The 24,089-nt window shown below is 39.6% G+C and overlaps 1 long non-coding RNA gene across 3 annotated transcripts in view; it reads left to right on the forward strand.

The window, feature by feature from the left end:
- LOC143443026 (uncharacterized) overlaps nt 1–24,089 on the forward strand; it is a 526,104-nt gene that overhangs the window by 398,328 nt on the left and 103,687 nt on the right. For 2 of the 3 annotated variants that reach the window (XR_013111701.1, XR_013111703.1), the window contains exon 4: nt 16,735–16,840. This is a non-coding gene — a long non-coding RNA (uncharacterized LOC143443026). Of the gene's footprint in view, nt 1–6,657; nt 6,838–16,734; nt 16,841–24,089 lie in introns of all 3 variants that reach the window. The other variant, XR_013111702.1, reaches the window with a different exon arrangement.

Raw genomic sequence — 24,089 nt, forward strand, 5'->3', positions numbered from 1 at the left:
GTAACCAAATCAGAGCTGTTCCTTAAATTAAAAACAAACCCCATGGCTTTCCCAGCACTGTGTGGTTCACATTTGCAACTCTGCTCAGGTGAAACAAACTCTTATCCCAAGAGGGTGGGCAGGCAGGAGAGCTCTTACTGCAGAAGCATAAATTTCTTCCGCCTTCCAAATGATATTTTATAAAATTGTAAAGGAAATTGACACCCTAAAGTGCCTGGGTAATGCCATGTCATAAACTTCCTACTGGAAATTGGAGAACTAGAGAGGATGTGTTCTAAGCAGCAATCTGTGGACTCAAAAATGGGGTCCATGTTCCCAGGCCCGCTCCTGGCTTTGTGTCACCCAGGGGAAATCAGTCCTTTTGTCGGGGCCTGCATTGCCCATCTCCAGGGTGTGGATAGAACTGCTTGCACCCTCCCTTTCTCTGTTGTCAGCTGTACCTTGCAGTATTGGGATTCAGAATGAAGATGAGGTGATGTTTATGAAGTACTTTGAAAGCTTGGTTACAATATTTTTGTGTAGACCTAAGTAATTACCAACTGTATTGTTATCCTTATCATTACTATGTACATGCAGTTGAATATTTGCAAATTTTAGATAGTAATTATCTGAGTACGTACAAGAATTCAAGTACCATCACCAGTGCTTGACATTAGTATTTCACAGCAACTTGCAGGGCAATAAATAGTATGGAGATGCTTTCCTTTGACAGTTGTTGATTATTTATTGGGGGCTCAGGATCAGTGAGATGCTGCAATTAAGGGAATTTTAAACTATATCTGCCAGGACCTTCATCATCTCTGATATGCTCTAGCTGGCAATCATCCTGTATCACTGGAAGTTCCCAGAGTAACAAAGATTCAGACAAATCTGTGCATCCATATTCCTCTGTGTAAAGGTGAAGGACCCCAGGTTCAGAGACGCACTGACTCTCCCAAAGCTGTGGAATAGTCAAGATGACAGCCCTGGAAGACGAGCATCACGTATGCTTGCTGTGGTCCATGGTGGCTCTTTAATCATACTAATATGGTTATTTTTCATAGTACTGGATTGTCTCTGGCATGGGTTAAAAATGTGCCTATAACACTTAATACAACTCAGTCCAGTTTGATTTGAGTTTCCTTCTTGTTGCTATTACTTAGCAATAAGAATTATTATTTCCAGGGACTTTACTTAGCAAAGACAGATGGTGCAGAATTCCTCAGGGATGGAGCTCTGACCCCTTAGAGGTTGAGAAGCCTTCCAATGGTTCCTGTAAAAGAGAAACTGAATTTGATGAGTAAGATTGAAATAAAACTATACCCCATGGGTTAGAGATACAGATGCCTAGAAGGAGATAGGATGAGACTCCCTGGGAAGCTATGGCATCATTCTCTAGCATGAAGTCATAACCTTATTTCTCTGGGGAGGGAAGATCTGTAATGTCAATCCCTATCACTTAACTGATGTTGCCTATAGAAGTCATGCACTTCTGCTGTTGACAATAGATAGAGCTGTGTACCAGCCCATCACAGCAGTGGCTCCTCCCTGCTGGATAAAAGCATATTCTCAGAGTGGCTCCTGGGCCGCTCTTTGATTGCAGTAATGCTGCTATTTCCCATAATTCCTAATTGTGGCATGGATTAATAATGTGCCTGTGGCCAATATTACAACACAGCCCACAATGATTTCTGTCAGCCACATTTTCCCTTCTTACTTTGTTCTCTTGTTGATAACTTTTTTTTCTTCCAGGGAACCGCTCTTACTTTAGTAACTTGGGACTTGAGAGGTTGAATTTTAGCAGGAAGATGCATGTTACTTCCAGAAATAGGGAAGAGTAATTATGTAGCATGGTGCTGAAATAAGCTATGGTATTAAGAACACAGAAATGGAAGCCAGAGGAGGAGACTGCCCATCTGACTTACCAAGTCATTGCGCAATGTAACAACTCACTTAACATTTCAGGGCCTCACCTTTCTCTTCTGTAAAATGACAGAATTTGATTAAATCAATTCTAAAGCCCCCTCTGGTCATAAAATTATAGGAATCTAAGTGAATTGAAAATTGATGGTACAATTTAGGAGAAAGCTTCTTGAGTTATGGAACTTCTAGAAGACATGATTTTAATTCTTATGTAACACATAAATTAGAGCAAATGACCCAAGAACTGGAACAGTGAAGTACTAAGGCTTCCTATGTGTGAGGAGGTAGCTCTGTTTTTACACTGTACCCCTGGCCACTGTTTCTGAAAAAAATAAAATGTCATTATCTTCAACTTTAGAGACTGAGAAATTACATAGCTAAACCTTATCTATTATAGGATAAATTGGCATTCCATGCATTAAATATGATACAATAATGTTGATTGGTGTATACTATAGTATACATGCCACACAGACATAATTCTGTTGTGGATATGTGTTACAGCACACACTTCACACAAGAATAGCAATGGTGATAAAGTTCCTATAGTCACAGTATTCAGATAACACTCACGTGTATGTTTGTTATATTATAGATATCACTCATAGTAATAATGCTGGTGCGTCTTGGACATGCAACACAGATGTAATGATGCTGATGCTGATGTAGCTGAAGACCCATCTCAGTCTGTTAGAATATTGTTGCACATACATAAAGGAAAGCATACAGCAGTCAAGTGGCCACACCTCAATCTGCCATAAATGTAACAATTCAGAGGCTTTACAAACCCATATCAACTGTTGTTACAGAGTACAATTTTTACAGAAGCACAGGGTCTTACAGGAGAGAAGCTTCCTTATTTTGCTCTATAGAGCCACCATGGAGTTCAGCCTGTGCCTCCAGCCCTGTGATTTAAGGAATTAAAGCAATTTTGGGAGGAGATGTCAAGACCTTTCTTGTTTCTGCAAAGCCATCTTAATCATGCCTGCCTCTTTTCTTCAGGTTGATTTACATAACAGCATGACATTTCATCATTAAGGAAGCAGGGTCCCAGTCTTCCATGTCTTTTTCTTGGCTTGTCTGGCAAGCAATTCTCTTTTGCAAGCTATGAAATCCTTAAGGAGGACTTCCTGGCAAAGGAAAAATCCTCAGTCATCCAACAGTCTCTCACTTTTCTATTTTAAATCTTGGCCATGCACATATGGTTGGGCATGTGTGTCTAAAAATTTCTTCCACATTGACTAACTTGAGCTATTTAATAGATTGTGCTGGCCGTGGGCTCTGCAGCAAATCCTGTGATGCTCATCCCTCCCTTGGGAAGCAGGAGAAGGCCGCACACATTTGCTTTTGTGCTTTACTTGTAATTCCTCTCCCTTGCCCTGCTAGAGCATGAAAGTTAATGCTCGCTTCTTTGCCCATTTTCTTGCAATTAACAATGTCCCTGCTCCCCTCCTTCCTGCTGGAGAGAGAGATCCCTAAATACCTTGCTTAATGTCCCAGCCACTCTACCTTCCCTAGGGCTTGGCTGGAGTGTTCTAACTAATTTCTAAGGACAGGAGTACTGGATTCCATTTCTACCCCTTCTGTATGTAAGGCTTGATGGTGTGTGCATATTTGTGTGTGTGTGTGTGTGTGTGTGTGTGTGTGTGTGTGTGTGTGTGACTCAACCTCAACTTGTTTCTAAAACTTGGAACATCTTACTTCCAACAGTTTAAAGCACAGGCCTGGGTCCTATTAGGTCCTCAGAAGTGGTACTTAAAATGAATGTGAAGACAAGGCTGCCTTCTGGCAAATTTGCTCCCTCTTCCAGGTTGTGGTGAATTGGGCCCAAAGGACATAGAGATATGGGGGAAGCATGCACCCTTAGCTGATCTCCAGCTGTGTCTCCTTCAGGCATAAAGCCCAAACCCCCCAGTTATCCCAGCAATTGAACAAGTCAGAGAAGTTGGCTAAATCATACCCTGTATTCAAAAAAAAAAAAAAAAAAAAAAAAAAAAAAAAAAAAAAAAAAGATTATCCTGCCAGAAGGTGAACTCTACTAACTTCCTAGAGGAAGTGACTCCCCAAGAAGACACAGAACAGCAATAACTACAGCAAAATAATAATCATAGGATCATGGATATGTTTGACACAGAGTGCTGTACAAGTTTACAGAGGCTCCCTTGTCCGAAAGTCACCCGTGTAGTTAGAATCTGAGTCCATGTTGTCTGGCAGTATCTTAACACTCTTGCTGCTGTTGCGGTGTGACATTATCTTCCTGCTGGAATGGCCCCAGAAACTTTCTTTTTGTTGAACATTAAGCATATCCCTTTAAGTTTATTGCCATCAGCATGAAGGAATAAAAAAACCACATGCCTTATATACAGTGGATCTTCCTCCCCACAAAAATGGCAAGCCCTTAGGTAAAAATGTCAGAAGGGTGTGAGGTAGATGGGGATACTGGGCTTCCCATCTTGGAGGGATGCCTTAGCCGCACATATTGTTTCAAATGTTATATAAAAACAATGCTGCTATAATAACTGGGAAAAGGTGTGGTTTTTAAACTCTAGACACAGAGAAGAGTAAACATTCATTAAAAGTGCATCTCTATTTTTAACTTACCTTTCTCTTTCTAGAAATCACATCAATATAAGAATACACATACATCTGAGTGCCTTTCAAACATGTAGCCACCTAATGATGGTCTTTCCAATGTCACGGGTGCCCCCTCCTTTGGGGGGGGTTGCCTGTATGTCTAAAGGTACCAGTGATATTCTGACTTTAATAGCTCTGTTTCTTTAAAACTGTGCTTCCCGACATCACTTTGTAGTTCGAAGCTCTCCAGCCTCTGCTTTCTGAAAAGAGGTTTTCTCGCTTCTCTGGCCTCCATGCTTCTCGATCTTAAGTTCCCTCATCTCTAGGGGATCTTTTTGTTCTTTGAGCATAATCCACTCTGATTTGGATTTATTACTCACCAAAATCAGATGATCTGCTCAAGAGCCTCAGCTACAATGGGGATCACAAAACGAGGTGTACATGACCAACTTGCTTTCTCAAGAGCTGGCTCTCTGCTGTCCTCTGACTCCCTCCAAAGACGGATGAGTCTCACTGAAGATTGTCCAATACACCGTTTAGAGTTTGTTTGTGAGAAAGAGTTGGCAGGTGGGAGTGGTCCAGAGTGCACCCTGACTCACAGCCAAAACTCATGTCATCCTCACTGCCCTGGGCATTACTCTTCCCATTTTCAACCTTGACAGGCACGTACAAGGCTGTCACTGCTACTCTTGACATAACATGACTGCCTAATGTGGCCAGGTGGCACAGCACAGGAGTGCTGTCTAGCACAAGAACCCAGAGCATTCTGCTCAGTTGTCACAGCTGGCTGCACTTTAACAAAGACACCTAGAGTTTGTATGGTAATATCCCCTACTGTGTGACTAACAAGGCATCAGGGCTTCCAAGTGCACAAGACAGAGTTTTAATTCTTTTTTTAAAATTTATTTTATTTATTTATATAAAAATATTATACATATGGTATAATATATACCATATATATATAATATATATATATATACACAATATATATATACACTATATATATATATATACACACACACACACACCAATATATACCATATATATATACCATATATATTCAGACACACCAGAAGAGGGCGTTGGAACCCATTACAGATGGTTGTGAGCCACCATGTGGTTGCTGGGAATTGAACTCAGGACCTCTGGAAGAGCAGTCAGTGCTCTTAACCACTGAGCCATCTCTCCAGCCCAAGAGTTTTAATTCTTATGTTGATGCTCATTACTCATTATGCTGGACTAAGGTACTGTTAGTTGCTTTCTTTATTTTGATACTTACTAAGAACAAAGACCCAGTTTTTAGGCACAGAAAGTTCTATTTGCAAAATAAACACATTTGCATTGGGGTTGATGGTGCAATACTGATCTTATTGTTCTATCCTTTTATATAATGAAACCAGACAGCTCATGTGAATAGTAACTGAACACCCTATAATGTACATAAATTCAGGTACATCTAGTATATCAGATGAGGCAGAGAGTGTGGATATTTAAGAAAGTGACTACTGTACACTCACCTAACAAATGATTGTTGGCCCTAACTGTATACATCGAATTAGTCTAGATGAGGCAGACATAACAAGGCATAAATGAGCTTTCCTTACTTTAGGGAACTGAAGACTAGTTTGGGAAGATGACAGAGAAGGAAGAATGTACACATAAATGTGAACATAACAAAAAAGTAAACAAAATAACTATTACTTCAGAGCAGTTTTAGAATTTCTCTAATCAGGAAGAGTGATGGACAGAGAGCTACCATTTGTTAGGAAAGCAAGCTCTTAGATCACAGTACAGTCTTCTCTCCTTCATTTATGCCACAAGGGTAAAGAAAAAGCCTTTCCCAGCAACAATCCTTGTAGCTAAACCGAGGAGAGATGACAGTACATTATGTCGAAGAACACTTAAATGAGGAGGGCACATGTATGCAAGTGAAGACTTGGAGACACTAGAAAGTATCAAGCTATGACTACATTTATTTATCACATAATTAGTAACACTAATGAAAAAAAAAAAAAACCATAGCACACTAACACACTTTCCACAGTCCTTCAATTGCATTACATCATTGTATTTAAAATATGATAAAACATGTTTAACCCTTACATTAATTCTGTTGGCATTATTGTTTTATAAAATATTCAGAATTCACAATAAGAAATGATGTCTGCTTCCTGTATTCAGCAACTGTTTATTGAATCGTTGGCCACATCATCCTCATCACTCTGGTCATTACTGGCTTGAAAGAAAAGAAAAAGAGAAAGGAAGGAAGGAAGGAAGGAAGGAAGCAAGGAAGCAAGGAAGCAAGGAAGGAAGGAAGGAAGGAAAAAAAAGAAAGAAAGGCAGACCACTGTGGATGTGAAGGTATGGCATGCACTTTGCTGTGTCTTCCAGAGGGCTGGGAAATTGTGTGTACAACTGCAGTCTTCTGTGTGAGACATCAGTAACTTCCTGAAAATTTCTCTGCCTGACTTTAAAATGTCACATCCTAAAATATTCAGGTTGCTGTTGTTATTCGTTCCATAAAATATTAATGATGCTAAAAGTATTATCATGTTTATTTTAAAGCAACTATTTTCTACATTTTAATTAAAAGTTGTAATTCACATCCTTTGACCGATTTATCTTAAATCTTCATCTTATTGGTAATGGGTATTGAGCTAGAATGGGAGAGAAATATAAGTGTTACTTAATGCTAACAGTAAAATCTTGGCTTTCTAGAGATATGGTTTTGCTCATCGCTCATGTCTCTCCAACTTTACCTTTTTAATTAGAAATATCCTTCTGCTTATGCAAAAATACTGGGAACAAGCCATTGTCTCACTCCTTATGTATCACATGAGAATCACAAGTAGACAAACCCAGACATAATGCAGTGAGTGTGTTGTTATTAAAGCACTTTAGTCGGTTACTCCCTCAGTACAGGGAGCCTCTTACATTCAAATATCTTTTTGGGGAAGGAGCTCCACACGTACAGTCTCATTGCACTCCCCTGGAGGAGCGGTGGCTAAGGCCACTTTTCACATGTATTTGCAGATGTCCATGGGTATACAGCCAGCACCAGTTCCTCTTTTGTTTCAGTCACTACCCTACCTTAGGGAGTGCTGTCCTAGAAAGTATTGGATTTTCTATTTTTGTTCTATGCTATATAAGAGAGTGGTTTAAAATAATGATACATGGAGGAAAGGTTCTATGTATGAAGACATGCTATGTGTAGCCATCTCTACACCAGTGTCTTCCTGCTTTACCTCTGGGTCTGTCCACTTCTTTCCCTAACTAAAATCACATTTGTCAAGATGTGATGACAAGTCTTTCTTCCCTAAACCAAGTATCTTGTGGTACTGGAAATATGTTCAAGAGTATAAATGGAAGGAAAGAGTGAAGAAGGTGGGAAGAGAGTGAGGAAGGGATGGAAAGAGGGAGGGAGGGAAGGAGGAAGAGGGAAGGAAGGAGAAAAGAGAAATTTTTAAAGGGCCCACCCAATTGCAGCAGAGCAAAGACTTATCTATATGCATTACTTTGATTTCAAATTATTTTTAGCACGGCTTTTATTGTACTCATTGTTACATACATAAATCTTTAAAGTAATACGTTTTGTAAGAAATGGTCATAAAAATTTACAGCCAGTAACTTTTCCCCTGTCCCTTACAATGATATTCTACTAAAACCATTAAATGGTTCTCATTAATGCCCTTTAAATGATTGTGTAATGACCCACAATCGCTTGTAAGTGAACAACCATTAAAGAATTACCAGTTCTTAGCATGCTTTTAAGTACAGCTTAAATACATGGGAGGTAACATATAATATATTAGAAAAGGTATTAAATTTGAAATAGTAGAAACACAATCATCACAAAAGCGTGAATAGGTGTGCAACTTTCGCCGGCTGTGACCATGGTTCCCACCGAACACATTATTACAGTTGATTTTTATGACATTTATTCTTTGTCTGTATTGAATCTGCTCCTTTTTACTGAGATTAATAATAATAATAATAAAACCCTGCCACAACAGGAGTGAAAGTGCATATAAAAGCAAATGGGGAAAATAATTAAGCCCATGCATAAGCGACAGCAGCCTATCTCAACAAAAGTGAACAATCTACCCCTCGGATATTCTGTATATGAGAGCAGGATTTACCCAGCCACATGAATATTGGTCATGAAATAGTCTAAGGACTTGGATCATTGCAGATTTTTAAATACCAAACTTTCTACATTATTAGACTATGGCCAACAGTAGTAATTAATAGTAACCCTCACTGAAGGTATGGGCCCAGACCGACTCTTGACTTGTCCAAGCACTTGTGGCAAGGTTATGTATGTATGTAGAGGGAATTTATTTAACCTCAAATTTAATACCTTTTCTAATATATTATATGTTACCTCCCATGTATTTAAGCTATCCTTAAAAGCATGCTAAGAACTGTTAATTCTCTAATAATTGTTCACTTACAAGCGATTGTCATCTACAAATGTCAGGAGAGAAGTAGTAATCATTTTTGAGGTTCTCACACATCCAACAGATCTTGTTTGTGCACAGTTACCATTTACTGGGCGAAGAGAACTCAGGCCACCCAAGCCTGGAGGAAATGGAGCATCAGTGTGAAGGCAGACTTCACAAAGCATAAGACTGAACTAGGGATGAAGGAGAAGCAAGGGGCACACCGAGTATTGGCTTTTGGACTACATTAGAAGATGTAGCTTAACATGGAAGAGCACTTTCCTCTATCACCATTGACCTCCCTGGGTTGGTGAAGTCTACAGTTTATATTCTCTATAAACTGTTTGTCTCCTGCCTGTTCCATCTCTTTTTCTATATGAGGGATGAGCTAGAGTAAGGTGGACTACCATAAATTTAAAACTTGTTACATTAGACTAACACAGGTGATCAAATTTGTTTCGCTGTATTAAAAGAGTCTCAGATTAGCTCTCAGGATCTCCAAGGCTCTTCTATAACTCCATATGTTATTTCCATAATGCCTATCACAAGGTGTTATAGCAATATAAGCAGATAGGAACTATCTGAGTCCTTTAGAACCTGAATCCTGTCTTACTATAATCCCAACATTTGGGGATCATAATTAGACAACTACAGCTAGATATCTCCAAATAGATGGTTACTTATAAATAAAACTAAGTTGGGGATTTAGGAAATTGACCACAGTAGGTAGAAATTGGGGGCGTCTCTAGAATGAGTCTCAGACATGCCCCAGTCTTCATTCCAGCACTGATTCAATTTTGACCAACTTGTCCAGCCTCTTTGCAACAACCCTTCTTCCAACAACTTGTTCTTGTTTCCTGCATCCCTTTGTCTTTAATGGCTGTCATTTCCACCGGAAGCTGAGCTGCAAACGTTACTTCCACTTTACCCTCATCCTTGGATACCTGTGATTTCAACTTTATGCTCTCATGGAAAAGAGAAAGTTGTCTTTTCTTTGACCTTAGTTCTTGTGGTGTACTCTCTCACCTCGCGTACCCTGAACGTTGATCTAATGTTGAGAGGATGTAGAACAGTCTGCTTGAGGATTGGCTTGATAAAAGAAGTTTTCTCTTAGCTGATGTACAAAATACATGAAGCATGAAAGCATGGATGAAGGGGACACAGGCACAAGATTCAACCTGTCTCCACCCATTTTTTTCAGCCCATTTCACCCAGAATTCTCCTCGGAAGCCAGGCAACATTCTACCTCTGGTTATGAGAGAACATATGACGTGATTCTCCTCCCTGAGTGCTGACAATAGCCCCCAACTGTTGTGAAAGCGCCCCACTCCAGTCCATACTTTACAGAAGAGGGCATATGGCTTTGGCTGTTAAAAATACTCATAAGTCATGTTGCCTAGTACTATAGCACATCTACCTTAGAGAACATTTCCCAGCAGCTCAAGTTGAGATACAGGTGAAGTTCCAGGAGGTGGACAGGGGAGACAACACAGCGATTGAATACCTTCTGTAGGAAAACTCTGAGTATGTTTGGAAGTGCTGATCAGGCTATTCATTGACTCCACAACAGGTTTCTGTTCTCCTCCAGGACAAGTGAGAACTACTGTGTTTGCTCCAGAAAAACACAAACTTGAATTCCTCACACCCCTCAGGAGAGTCTTTCAAAAACACTGGCATAATTTAAAGAGTAAATAAATAGATATTACAAACAAAAGGGCTTTAGCATTGCAGGAATCTGAAAATTTTCAGATTGTGGATCATGGTGGTGGTGTTTGATTGGTTGTTTTTCTTTTAACATTTCTGAAATTTATAGGGAAATGTGTTTGACTTCCTGGGAACATTTTAGGTGATTTCCCACCCCACCCCCCCAAACACCGGGATGCAAGCAGCACAGTTAAAACATATAGGGGATGGCAAGGCTTGGCTGGCAGGTAGTCTAAGAGTAGGCAGACAGGCTGACTGTAATAGCTGCATGATTTAGAATACAATGTGCTATTTGCCCTTTGATCTTTCTTCCTATTGTAAATTAATCATTAGAGGACTCATCTGAAGCACTTTTTTTCTCCCCTCACTGTGTATCCTATTTCAACCTGCCCATGCGGGCAACTGCACCTGACTGTAATTTGGGGAGCACAAATTGCAGTGGTTCAGCACTCTGTGGCTCTCTAATAGGTGAATGTCACTTCTCTCTTCTGGCACAATTCACTTCCGTAGGGTTGCAATGTATCATTAATGTATTAAAAAAATGTTGTGTTTTTAAGCTGAATACCTGGAATTACTTAAGAGTGTGATGATCCAAAACAGACTTTTTCACAGGGCTCGGAGGCCCCGAGGAAGCAATTCCTGTTTAAGCATCTACATTATCAGAGCGGTGCAAGCACTTCAAAGGCCTGCACAGGATGCTCAAAATAGGCACCTTGCCAAACAGAAATTGAAACACATATACGTACTAGACTATTTACCTTGCAGAAATTAATTTTCAGCCAGCAGCACCTAGGATTATTTAATATTTACCTTTAGCTGCGGGAAGATGAATCTATTATTTTATTAGTTGATTTTGTTATTTTTCTCAAGTGTTTCAGTCAGTCTTCCAGCCGAGGGCCTGCCTCATGCCCCGCTCTTGTCTGCCACCTTGGCTTTTGTTTTGCCTTTTAAATTTGTATTCGAGTCAATATTTTATTTTCTGTTACTTGATTTCCCCAGTTAGTTGACTGGGAAGAAACAATCTGGTTGGTTCACAGATCCAAGCAAGTCTGAAGGGTTAGGATTAGACTTAAGGAATAGAATCACTGGGTGAGGAAGTGTTCTGGATTAGAGTAGGCACCGTGTGTTCCAGAGCTTCCCCCCTCTTTGCATTCCATTTACTATACCAGATCTTCCACTTCCTCATCTGCTCCTAAGAGGCTTGGGGTCAATAGGCCTTCCTAGCCTTTTCCCCAGTGAGTTATGTCACTCTGAAATGCCACCAATTCCTCTCGTCCTGTTGCTAAGATTCCTAAGGATTCTGGACTCTGTTGACTGTTTGTGCCTGAGAAATTAAAGTACCAGGAAAGAAATATGTCACTATGTCCAATAATAAAATGATGGATAGAGTATCAGGGGGACTAGAGTGTATAAAAAGCCACGATATTGCAAAGCACCTTGTAGATGGGAAGTGTTAAATATCAAGTGAGCATCACTGTCTGCAGCGTCAGCACACTTGCCTGTGACCACAGCGAGAGAGATGCTAAAATGTCATTTCATGGACCACATTATGTGCTGCTTACGATGAATATTCTGGGCATGCTTTATTACATTTTTGATAAATTGTAACTTCTTGGGCCCATATTTGGTTAGCTTATCTCTAGTGCCATTTAAATATCTTAAAAGACTGAATTTGCCCCAAAGATTTAATCATCATTCAGCAGCGGTCGGTAACCATGTGGTACTAATTTAAATTACTGTAGCAATGGACAAGTCTCTATCCAGAAATTAATAAATGCAATTTATAAGGAATGTTAAGTAACAACTAACAATTTAATGCTTTGTGAATTTCAGCCAAACTGATTAAATAATTAAAACAGATTTCTAGGGATAGGGGAAGAGGTTTTACCATAAAAGAGATAAACAGTTTGGGAATTGTATGCATTCTTTGAGTCATTTAAGATAATTAAATCCAAAACCTATGTTAAAATAACACTAAAGGTCTGGTTTAAATCAGTAGTGGGAATTGCTAAGTTAAGAGTTGAACACCATTCTCAGTGTCTGCCCTATTGTTTCAAATAAGACGTTTAGGGACTCTCAGATCTCTGGGTCAATTTGTAGAGTGCGCTATTGGTGGAATAATATCGATCTCAAGTACAAATAAATGTCTTCAATGGAACTTCTTCCTGCACCGTTTCTAGGTTTTTCCAAAGCTTAGCTCAATATTCAGGCTCATCTTGGAGCAGCATTTCAAATATAATGTTGCCTGGTGCATTGTTCTCAGATTCATACTTCAGTTTTGTAAAGGATCAAGAAATTTTGGAAACATAAGAGCTTTGACTTAGTGTGCAATATGTGTAATGTAACTCTTTATTGACTTGTTATAATTGTTTTAGCACTAGTTATTGATTGGTGTACAAGCAGAATATATATGCACATATGTGTGTGTGTGTTTTATATATATAAAATATTCTTTATAATCCCAATTTCTATATGCAGATATGCAGAAAGGCTTTCCATTGTTCAGTGACTGCCAGGATCTTAGACACATTTCTTTTTATATGTACTTATATATTTTCAGAAATTTCATCAATGGTTTGAGAAATACCTATCAATAATTCTTTATATTGAATCTGTAACCACTAAACCCAAATGGAGAAAGATCAGTGAACTATGATACACATGAGAGTTCATGTGCATGCATGCACACACACACACCACACACACACACACACACACATCACTATATATGACTTCCTGGTATAAACATAAATAAGGCATGGAATGGAAACATTCTGTTTCCAGATGGATTATAATATTTTTGAAAGTAGGAAAAACACATGGTAACATCTTTGATGGAAATGACCATAAGTTACAGTGATATATATATATATATATATATATATATATATATATATATTACTTTAAGGGTAATTCTAAGCAATTCCATCAGTTGCTCAAGAAATAGCCATCAATCATCCTTTACATTGAATCTACAGCTGCTGAACCCAGGTGGAGAAAGACCAGTCAGCCACCTTCTCTGGGCCCTCGAAAATCAAGTACATGAAAGCCCCATGGTGACATCTACATGCCAGAACTTAGGAGTGCAGAAATTTGCCTTGAAAACTGACTACTGAAAATGACAGTCACTTGTAGCTAGCTAATTCTCCTTCTCTTGCCATCTGTAAGATAACAAGTCAATACAAGTAGAATGTTCTACTGTCCAATGGGCTTAAATGTATTACCTTTGACATTTACCTTATTATACTCCCTCACAGTTCATTTTCCTACCAATTGTCCTGTTTTCTCAGATGGAAGAACTCCTAAGTTGTAGATCTTTTATTGCTAAATTGAGAAAGTCTCAAAGAGAACTTCCCCAGTATATCTCTGACTGGTATTACAACTCTTAACTTTTTGTTCCTGATTCTCATTATGTGTACACTCAGTCCTAAACTTTCCATCTTTTCACTCATCCAAATTTTTACCACATTCCATCAAATATTTATTCTCCCCCTTCACCTGCCTCTCTGTTAAGGCTTTGTCTTAAGCAATAGTGTGGACCTTGCTGAAATGCTAAATCAGTATCTAAACTGAAACCTACCTCTCGACTCTATTTCTTCAGATATTAAAAAAAAAAAAAAAATGCATACTCACTTGTTTAAGCCTTCAGGTTGATATATTACATAAAGTTCCAATTTCTATATGCAGAAAACAACCTTCATTATCCAGTGCCTGCCAGGATCTCCAGACATATTTCTTTCCTCACTGTTGAATCTACTTCTCAAGACATCCATAGCCACTTGGAATTTTATAAGAACAGGGTACTCTGTCATATTTTCATGTGTTATCTATAGTATTTCTTCACTGAGAAATGTTTTTCCAAGCCCCTGGAACATTTGGTGAAGAACTGATCAATTTTCAGGACTCAAGTCAAACACTGCATTCTGTTTTGAAGTTCTTTCTGCCTCTAAATGATATTGACCACAACTAATTTGAGACCAGACTTTTCCTTTTACACAAATAATTTTGTCATATATGCACTATAGTTATTTCTTCACCCCTTAATCTTCTCTTCTAGACTATATCCTTATACTTATAAGAACTTGACATATTAGCTTTTACTTCCAGGTTTTAGTATTAAGTCTAAGCTAAGACAGATAGCCAAATGTCAAGACAGTAGCCAAATAAATAAGTCTTTCCCAGCACCATGGACACCATCCTGACACACTACACTAATAATCTTCATGGTGTGTGTCTCTCAATGTTGGCAGTTTCCTCATGACCTGTTCACAATTTGCTGTTATATCAGCCATTCAGTCATACAATAGTTTCCCAAAGCAGAATTTAATTTACACATTAAATGTGTACATTTATTTTTTTGTTGTTGTTTTGTGGCAGGCATAGTGGCACATGACTTTAATTCCCGTACTGCAGAGGCAGAAGCAGAGAGGCAGAGAGAGGCAGAGAGGCAGAGAGAGGCAGAGAGGCAGAGAAAGACAGAGAGGCAGAGAGGCAGGGAGGCAGGGAAATATCTGAGTTTAAGGCCTGCCTGATCCACAGAATGAGTTTCAGGATAGCCACACAAAGAAATTCTGTCTTGATAAAACAAGCAAGCAAAAAAATTGTTTGTCTTATGCTGTATATTTGACTCAAGCCTACTAAGTACTGTCAAAATTCATTTCTAACAACCCAAAATCCATTTCTCTGGCCCACCCTATATCATACTACAGGATCACCTGTCTTCTGATGGTCATGTGCTTCTAAAATAATTCTTTTCTTGAGGAGTGGCTTTTGGTTACTCTAAGGCAAGTACGAGGTGCCCATCCCTAGTACCACCTACGCAATGCTATGAGTTGGAGAATTCTGGAAAAACTGTAAGCAGAGACAATGTATCAGACAAATCTTTGGAGTTCTTCAGAAAGTTTCACTCTTACAATATAGTACTGAGAAAGAAATAGTCTTGCAATCTCTGGGTTTGATCTCTAAAGTGTGGCAGCCACTGTGGTGTGTATCACTTGTATCACTGAAGGAGGTTAAATTGGAATATAATAAATAGAGAGCAGCTGGGCAGAAAGGCAGAGGAACTCAATGCTTGCTATCCCTGCAGCACCTGTGCTACCACCGCAGCTCGAACTCTCAGTCTTCATATTGACTTGTATTGATCTTACCTGTAGCTGACTATCTCATAACTGGCCCATGCAAATTTACCATTTAAATCCATGAGGACACTAGCCACTTTCTGAATTTGCACCACATGAATAAACTCCTTCAAGACTTCTTAGAATGAAAGCAGAAGCCAGGGTGAACACCTATTCTGTCACCATGAGGTCACAGTGTCCCAGTACCTTTTGGTAACATCTTTCTTTCCTGGTACTCCAAGCTTGAGATACTTTAGCAGTCTCTCTCTGTCTCTCTCTGTCTCTCTCTCTGTCTCTCTCTCTCTCTGACACACATACACACACACATACACACACACACACACACACACACACACACACAGAGAGAGAGAGAGAGAGAATAACATCTAAATTCTTCAGATGGTGTGTGAGTACTAACACTTAAAAAACAAGACAAAGCAAAACAAGAACAACAACAACAAAACCAAGTGCTACCTTCCCAGGTACATATAGCCATCTAGTCACACTTCCTGTGTGATTTCTTCTGTAAACTGAAATAGTTTGTGTCCTGAGCTCTGAACTCTGAACTGTCACAGCTCTGAGGCTTTGTCTAGCCCATTCTTTCTGTTTGGTGCCCCCTTTCTCCTACTCAGGAAATGAAATTCTACTGCCCTCGAGGCAAGCTCCAAATGTTTCCTGCAGCCACATCAATCTTTTCAAGACACTTTTAACATGCCTTCATCATGGAAGCCAGTGTTTTATTTTGTGGTAAAAGATGTGGGGTTTTAGAGACAGGAGTCTACTGATTCAGATCAGGGTCTCCCAAGCATCCCTTGAGTGGCTTAGTCTGTGGAGCTTCAGTTTCTATAGCCTATGAATGAAGCCTATGGTAATGTGGGGAGAGTGTTGTGGGAGCTCTGATGGGAGCAGTTGACAGGGGAATTACCTTAATTCACTCATTTGTGCATGCAGCAAATGCAGAGAATAAATTTACAGAGAATATTTATGTGCTCCAGACTTACAGGGGAACATTCTCTCAGCCACTGGCTCCTGGGGAGATGGCATTTCCATTATCTACAGAAGAAAGAATGAGCCACCTGCTAGAATGGACATCTTATACTGGTAAGACCTGTTGTTCTGGTTGAGTGATAGAAGACAGTCTGGCAAAGAACAAGTATCACAACAGACTGAAAAGATTGGATATAGGAGATGGGGTGAGAGTCAGTAATAAATTGGATTGCCTATGACCCACCCAAAAATGTTTGGACTTTCTGTATGGTGTTGTCAAAGTGTCTTTGTTTCAAGACTTATTTGAGAAGCAGGAAGAAGTGAAAGATGGCAGCATTTTCTTGGTCTTACTTCAGTAGGCTTAGTGACAGCCCCTCTCTTTGACTTAACAACCTTTATTCTGTGCTAGTAGCTTCTCAGTATTTTCTCTCAAACTGCAAAAACACCCTGAGACTTTTCTCCCTTAAGCAAAATAACCTGCTTCAAAGATTTTAATGGTGAGGTTTTCATGTTGTTTTGAAAAAACCGTAGCCTCCAAATGACGCACTCTGTTTGTGTTATGCTGTTCCTGGAGGAACTGAGGTTCCTGAGTCATAAGATGGCAGACATTGGCTCAGCCATTGGCTCCTGAAGAGACAGCATTTTCATCGTCTGCAAAGGGGAGAATTAGCCGCCTGCTTGAATCCACCAGTATGTGTGTTGGTTTAGGAGTTGTGAGGAAATGTACCCCTGACAAGAGCCAAGTTGCCCAGCCAGCCTCCCTTTATCCAGTGGGCCAATGCCAATCCTCATTGTTCTCGAGAGGTGATAGCAGGCGTTGTTCCTTGTGAGGAGATGGTGGCATTCTGGCAGGGTCACCATGGTGTTAAGATGCATAACATTTGTCAGGATTGCCTAGGACTTCTGGAGGTTTAGTTATGAAACTTGTTAATTGAGCTATAAATATAGCTACAGCCTTTGCCTCCAGTGAGGCAGTGTGTTAATTTGGGTTTGGCAGGGGGATGATGCAAGCTGCCAATGTTATGTTAGGATTAGTAACGTGCGGTACATTTTAACTCCACTTGCCCATGTGCCACGCTTTCCTCTCTGTTTGTTATCTTTGTGAGAGAAGAGAGCAAGAGAAAAAGCAAGCTCATCACCGTGGGCATCTTACATTAAGGGTATTTATCTGTGAGCTGACTTTTCAGCCCCTAGCTCTCCAAGTCGAAAGTGCTAGGAGCATAAATGAAGAAAACCATGGAGAACCCCACTAGAGGGCTCAGCTCCAGGCTCCTACCTGAGATTATAGAGTAACTACACTTGGGAACAGACGTCATTTGGCTCTTTCTCTGTCCAGAAAACCCCTCTCTATATTCAGGATATCTTTCTGTACCTTAAAATGAAAGCAATAATAAATCGTTTTCAACATATGAGATACATGTGGGATAGAGTTGCATTCATGTGCCTACATGATGCTGTTTCCTCATTAAAAGATAAATGAGCCAGTGGCTCCCTCAGTGAGAAAAATCTATGCGCATTTTAGACTTCACATGAGGGCAAACTTGACTATATACACTGTGCTCACAAGAGGACGTTAGAGAAGGCAGCAGCAATAGATATGAACGTGCCTCTTTGAATTAGTTTAATATGAAGTGAACAAATGAATGATGATCTCAAACTGGTTTAGGGCCAGTCTTTGCAGGCCAGTTCAATAGCCAGGTCTGCTTTGCTTTCCTAAAATACATCAGCTACCTGAAAATCATATGGCAAAAATAGAGATTCCTGGGTTTTGGCAATAGAAGAGGGTACAAAATTAACTTCAAACTGAACTGCACAGAATCATTCCTATTTCTTCTAGGGAATATAGTTTGAGTAAGGGTCTGAAGGAATGGGGGGCAATTCGGCCTTCTGCAGCTCTCTGGAGTCTGGGCTGATAGCAATTTCCCAGTTATAAAGTGTTAAGGAGGAACTGGGTTGAATGAAATCTGTACTTTTCTCTCTGAGGCATGCTTCTCCCTTCTGATAGGTGGACTTTTGTCTACTCCTTTTCTGTTTGGTTTTATTTAATTAGAGCCCTGTGTCTTTTGTTCCTTCTGGGTTGAACTCTACAAAGAAAGGTGCTATATCATGAACATGTAGCTGATTTGAGTGAGGCTTGTATAATTGTTGTTATTATTATTTGCAATAAAACTAGAACCCACCTCATGTATAGCAGCTGTTAACTGCATTTCCTTTAGTCCTTTTGGTATTCATTTGAAATGCGTTTTAGAGCCCATCCAATAACCTTGCTGCAAACCAGCAATTAGAGTCTGACATCTGAATAGAAAGAATGTGGAACAAGCCATAGTTGTACACGGAAACTTTTAAAACAATGTCTCCTTTAATATATTCTTTACCAAAAAACATTTTGAGAAAATGATTATAGTCTCACTAAATTCTGACATGCTGAAAAAAAAATGGCTGTTCATTCTTTGAAAATTTGTTCTAACTTAATGATTGTAAAATTGAAATAATAATAATAATAAAAAGCATCAGGCTACATGGGCAGCCAACCTCTCCTCTGCTCTCTGCACCTCTCTCAGACTTGACACAGCCTGACAATATTAAGTTCAGCAATTTGAGGTGGACAATGAGTGTGTCTCCCCACAATGTGATGACTTTGGCGACTGGAGAGTCTGGAATCAAATTGGTAGTATTATTAGTGTCTGAAGCATGGCCGTTATGGGCAGTTGTGGGTTTTTGTACTTAGGCACCCGGCCGAGTAGGCAAGTGTGGGCTGGAATCTAGCCCTGTTGCTGCTTGCCAAGCTGTGTGCCCCAGGCTGGGGCTGCATTGGCCAGAGGAAAGGGCCTTTCTGCAATTTGTCTGCCAGGGTGGAATTCCATTTTGTTACTTGCACAAAGATGCACTATGTTCTAGAAGTGGCCTTGGCTAAAAATATCATTGAGGTGGTCTGGTCGTGTCTTATCCTATCACTACAGTAGAACAATCTTGGGTTCTACCAACCCACTTGTTTACCTCCCATGAGTGGGAAGAGGAAGGAGCTTTCTAATGTTGTAATATTATATTAAAAACCAAGTGAAGGTGGCAATTCTCTGCTGTCTTCCTTTAGGAAACCAGAAGTCTGTAGGGAGAACCTCTTTGGGTTGATATGGAAGGTAGGGAGGAACAGCAGAGATCTTTAACCTAACTTGGTGATTGTAGACATGAGTCTAGTTCCAGAGATTTCTGTTGCTTATCTTCCCCAGCCTTGCTTTCTTCAATAAGAAAGGTATCGATTCTTTTGGGATCTCAAAAAAATATACTTTGATCATATCCATCCCTCTTAATTCACCCCAGACCATTCTCTGCCATTCCAACCATAATTAATAAGCCATTGAATACAATTTGCCATGGCCATATACTTGCGAATATGGGAAGATCCACTGGAGTGTGGTCCTAAGAGCCAAACCCTGCAAGAAAACTCACTCTTCCTTAGAAGCCATCAACAGTCAGTTACAGGTGGAAGCTCATGAATCGCTTCCCAATTCATACTAGACTCTTGATTGAGTTGACTATGTGAACTCAATCATATCTGCTGGGAAACATATCTGCTGGGAGTTCATGGGGACAACAGTCTCATCGTGTCTAGAAAGTCTGTTTTGTTCCAGTTCTTCCCGATGTCATGTCTGACCACATAAGGAAAGAAACATGAAGATGGGTAGATTTTGGCTAACAGTTCCAGAAGTTTCCATCTGTGGCTGTTTTTCTCATCACTTGGACATTGCATTTATGTTTACAAACTACACTCTGATATCCATACACAATGCTTAAACTATAAGAAAAAAAGGAGGAAAAAAACCAGCAAAAACAGCTCTGTCCATGCTTAAAATTATCCAGTGCCCTTGAACTTACTGGTGGACTCAGTCATTTGTTAAAGCTTCAGATTATTCTGTAGAGTGATCTCCGAGGCTTACTGATCAGTATGGAAAAAAAAAAAAAAGGTGGTGTTATAGTCTTGAACTACATAAGGTTTAATTACATGAGTCTTCTTTGCCTTCCTCCTTTCTCGTTCATGTTTCTTTATGAAGATGGAGGTGTAAAGAATTTATCAGGACTAAAATAATAACTAATATAATGTTTATAAAATAAAAGTTCATGTGTTTCTCTATACATTAGTGTTTGTTATTAGCACTGTCCACATCTCTGGTGGCTGCTTGGTTTGTATTTTTTTGTTAGAGGCACATGACCCCCAACATGTTGACTTACTTAAAGAAGAAATAACATTTAAGTGTATGCTTATAATAAAGGTTTATTATTAATATCAACACTGCTTTAAAAGTACTCTATACTGTTCTACAATGCTCAAGTCTTGCAGTGTCCTAGAAAGAGGCAAGTCCTTCTCATCTGTCCCAAGATAGCAGAGAAAATATATTTGACTGTGTTCATAGATTGGACATTTTTAATAGAAAAGGTCTCAGTCGGAGGACCCCGATACCTTAATGACACCAAGGCAACTATAATGACACCAAGGTAACCAAATTACCAATAATTTACCAGGGTTTTGAGGAGGAAATTTATTTTTTAGAACAGACAACAAGACACTTTTATACCAGAAGCTCTCTTTATAATCTGTGATTCCATCTCAATCTTTTTTCTTTAGGGACAAGTTCTTTTGTGGTTGTCATTGTTGTTGCTGCTGCTGCCGCCACTGCCACACTGCTGTTGTTGTGTTTGTGTTTTTCACTTGTAAATGAGACCAGCATGATTTAAGGCTTGAAGTACAGTCTTTATAACTGGTCATTTGGTCAGTATTATTTTCTTTGAACAATAATTAAGCCATTTTCCCATTTATTTTCTGGATACTAAGAAGTTTGCAGTGTGTTAGTTTCAGAATTATGTAGGAATATTCTCTTCAGTCAAGCTTTAGTTTATGAAATCTGAATACCTACAGACCATTCCTACCATTTTATCTCATTGTTTTTAAATGTGCATACTGTGGAAGGCAGACCAGTCATGTTGTGAGTTAAGCTGGACTGAATTGTTGATGGACAGAGAATGAGTTTACTAGGTGATTCATCCAATCCTTTTGAAAGCAGATTATGAGTGAGCACATGGGTGAAAAACGAATCCATATATACTGCCTTTCTATATGTTCCTGTCACAAGCATACACAACATCATAAACTGTAGGGGAAGACTTTGCGATCTGTGTCAGATTGATGTCTATGCTCCACAGTCCTTGCATCACTAACCTTGCCTTGTCCTGTATCAGCCTTCATTCCCCCAAGGTAAATAGACTGAATTTCTTTTAGCTTTTCTTCTCAATTAGCTACCAAAATTTGAGGTGTCACTGAGTGTCCCACAGACATGGAAGGCCCCTCTCATAATGTTTGAAGAACATGAGCTTCTCCTGCCTTTTACCAGCTCTCTGCTCTCCTATTAGTGCTCTCCAAGATAAATGCAGCCACACAAGCATTTTCTTTCTGGCTCCCACCACGTTGTAGAGATGGCGGCGCTCCTGCCCTCTGTTTGTATATAGAGCTGTCTGAAATGCATTCGGGATCTCTTGAGGTGAAAAGAGTTATATAAACAGAGAATGTTATTATGGATTCTTACTACAGATGGAAATGACTGGGTATTCTCAAAATAAATAACATTTCACATTTTTATAGATATGTAACATAATATGCATGTGTGTGTGTGTATTTATATGCTTTCCATCTTGAATACACAGCCTCTCCTTCCCCAGCACTTGGATAAGCCATTCATTTTGCCTCCTGCTTTTCTGATTCTCTTCTTAAGAATTCATTTAATTGTTGCCAGCGTTTGGAGAGTTAGGATGAAGCGGTTGTAGGCGTCCTACTAGCTCCTGCCAGATAAGCAGCTATAGCAGTGAGGAGAGCTGAATGCTGAAAACACTTAAGTTTTGTTTTTCCACTTTCCTCTAAAGAGAGATCAATCAGCTTGCGGTTCAGCATAATTACAAATGGAAGATCCTAGGAGAGGTGCTGAGTTAACTTACTCACTGTGAAGCCCCTAGATCCAGAAGGTGCATGTTTGGATATAATGCTGTTCTCCTTGCTCCAACCTTATTAAACCTGTTTGTTTTCTTTGAGTTCTGGAGGGCATAGCATGCCACCTCACATTTACATTGATCAGTTTCAGTAAAACAAACAAATGAATATGGGCAAATGAGTGATAGGATTATCCTTTTTAGAAAAGTGCCATTCCCACAAGGAAAATCTCAAGTATGGGATCCTATGCCTGCAGTTTGCAGAAAAGAGCAAAGACACCAAAGACTTATTGTTAGCCAGAAAGAAGAAAGATTGGCATCTACAAGTCTAGGCAACACCAGGCAGACAACAGCTGGCTTTGCCAGCCCCACCTGGCTCCAGTACAGGACAGGCTAGCATCCTTGGCAGTTGCTGATGGGAAAGACAGACAGAAGCCAAGTACCCGGAGGCTGGCCAGTTCTGGTGGAAAAAGGTAGGAGGAAGGAGAGGTAACTGGGTGATGAGGCCTCAGGCCCTCAGTATGGTGCAGAGAAAATGACTGACTTTTGGGGATTCAGTCCAATTACAGTTATCCTTTCACAGCCAGCCATCTGGAGATGTCTGTAAGGCGACTGAACCATAATTGGGAGGTGAACCCAAGTGACAAATTTCAATTGTTAAAAGGATTTGCTAAGATTTTAAGGTAAGATTCATAGAGTACAGGGTATAGTACACAAACAGGGCTTTTGCTGGGTGCTGAGGTCTGCCGCAAAAGGAGACTAATTGTGCTAAAGACTCAATGATACTGTGATGGTTAACCTTTAATGACCATGTCTTAGGTACCAGAATCTATCACATGTGTCATCCATCCTAAGAATCTCTCCTAATGGAACCATTGTTATCATTTTTAGTTTAAAATGAGGGAATCAAGTTTAGGAAGTTTAAGCAGTGTGCTCAGGGTCACAGAAGTAGACAACTTTGTGGAGATTTGAAGACAAGCTGTTCAATACCTAGTTTCCATTCTCGGCAGGAATGCCAAGGGAATGGCTTTATATTTCAAGCGTCCAGGTCCAGTGGGTCCAGCTGGTGTGATGAAATTATTACATCATCATCATCAAACAGTTAATAATCATGTTTATGTTTATATAGAGTTCCATTGTAGTAGATTCCTCAAAAAGCTAGCTTGATTCACTATGATTCAATGCTGGATTTCATCCCTGGCTCCTAACTCTCTTATATTGAGAATTGACTGTACAGAAACTTAACTTGTACTTTAAGGATTAGATGTTTTAGATCCCACACACATAGATTTGGGGAGGCAGCACTGTGTACTGATATGGTAATATCAGATGATATAAAATTAGTTTCTACAGTAAAGTCACTATTTTTAAATCCTTAAAATTATCCACA

Source organism: Arvicanthis niloticus, chromosome 7, assembly GCF_011762505.2.
Source record: "Arvicanthis niloticus isolate mArvNil1 chromosome 7, mArvNil1.pat.X, whole genome shotgun sequence".
In the NCBI taxonomy this organism is placed as follows: Eukaryota; Metazoa; Chordata; class Mammalia; order Rodentia; family Muridae; genus Arvicanthis; species Arvicanthis niloticus.